Source organism: Tenrec ecaudatus, chromosome 4, assembly GCF_050624435.1.
Source record: "Tenrec ecaudatus isolate mTenEca1 chromosome 4, mTenEca1.hap1, whole genome shotgun sequence".
Lineage (NCBI taxonomy): Eukaryota > Metazoa > Chordata > Mammalia > Afrosoricida > Tenrecidae > Tenrec > Tenrec ecaudatus.
Window position 1 is genome coordinate 84,333,460 of NC_134533.1, and position 1,896 is coordinate 84,335,355.

The 1,896-nt window shown below is 36.1% G+C and overlaps 1 pseudogene; it reads left to right on the top strand.

Moving 5' to 3' along the window:
* Nucleotides 1-364: 364 nt before the first annotated feature.
* LOC142446977 (thioredoxin-like protein 4A pseudogene) lies at nt 365-1,517 on the top strand (annotated as a pseudogene).
* The last annotated feature ends 379 nt before the right edge of the window (nt 1,518-1,896 follow it).

Below are 1,896 nucleotides of genomic sequence, written 5' to 3' on the forward strand. Positions count from 1 at the left end.
AAGAACTAGAAAGAAACTCAACAAAGATACAGAAGATCTAAACAACACAACCAACCAACTAGATCTCATAAACATATGTGAAGAGGCTTCAAAGGGTTCAAAGACAAATGGAATGAAAAGATAATTGATTTTCTACATAAAATTTTGAAGACCCCTCATAGAATACTCCATATAGCTACAAATAGTACACCTCTTTCTCAGATTCACCTGCCATCAAGATGAGGTTAATAAAAATAGTAAAGTTCATGGATCTCCCCTCAATTTTAGCTACTGACTCTGGGTTAGAAAACCCTATCCTGATAGATTTTCCAAGCATAGAGGAGATGCAATATTTTATAGAAATGGGGGGGAAAGACATGATAAATTAGCTTAAAGGGAAGAGTATAGGGTGGCAAGAACTGTGGAGGCCTGCTCCTTGCAGTAGGGCAGCGGAGAGATCAGCATCCCATGGCCAAGATGTCATACTTGCTCCTACATCTCCACAATGGCTGGCAGGTGGACCGGCCATCCTTTCCTAGGAGGGGTATGACTGGGATCCCACATGCATGTAAATGGATGGAATTCTATGCAGCATAGCTGAAAAGGTTAAACATTTTGCAGTTATTTATCTTGTGGATATGAAGGAATACCTGACTTCAACAAATTGTATGAGTTATATGATCCTTGTACAGTCATGTTTTTCTTCAAGAACAAGCACCTCATGATTGACTCGCACCAGCATCAACAACAAGATTAACTGGGCCATGGAGCACAAGCAGGAGATGATAGACATCGTAGACACTGTCCACCGAAGGGCACACAAAGGCTGGGGGCTAGTCATGTCTCTGTAAGATTACCAAGTACAGATACTGAGCCCTGGGCCTCAGTGCCATGCTACCTGAAGACTATTGAGCCAATAAGACCATTGAGAACTTTGGGAAGTTGCTGGAGGGCTGTGGATAGTCCAAGGACCTGGAGCTGCAGGGTCTTGGTGAAGTAAGGATTGAGTATAATCTTAAATTCTCAGTCTGCCTGTGTTCTGTATTTTTATATTGGCAAACATTTGCAAGTACCTAACTGAAAAAAATATATATATGGATATACTTGTTGGTTAATAAAAAAAGAGTTCAGGGAATGTGAATCAAAAAATATAAAACAAGATAAAGAAATGAACTAGAAACATATAATAAAACATCAGATATCAGAGAAAGAGAAACCCCTAAAAGCTACCAGAGTAAAAAGGCAGATAATCTACAAAGGAGGAATAATCAATAACATTGAATAATTAACAAAATTCGATGCAATAAATAGTGAAGAAATATTTTTTAAGCTGATGGGAACTTTATTTTCAATCTAGAATTTTATACATGGTAACATAATTTTAAAATAAGCTGATTGTAGAATGAGGATAAAATAATGACATTACTAGATAAATAGAGATGCAGAACGATTGGCAGTCATGACCTGAATATATCTTTCTATAAGAATAAAAATTAATCTAGAAGGAAATATTGGAATGCTAACATAATTTATACCTATTGGGGGAATAATCTACATAGTAACCTATAAAGTAAAATTGAGAGGTTTCTGCCCCAATACCTTTTCGTGGTATGTTCTCATATATTTATTCAATGCCTATGTAAACAATATATTTTACATAATGTATACATAATATATTTTATCCTTTAAACATGAGCTCACTGTATTCAAAATTGTGCTTTTTCATGCAAAGAATGTCATTAACTCCTACCACATCAGCATATGCATGTCTACCTTATAATTATTTGGCTGTCTGTATCTCACAGTATGCCCATATGTTTTAGGCTGGTTGACTAGAGAAACAAACCCAGAGACACTCATATATATGTATAGGAGCTTTATATCAAGAAGTAATTATATCTCAAGCAAATATCCCCG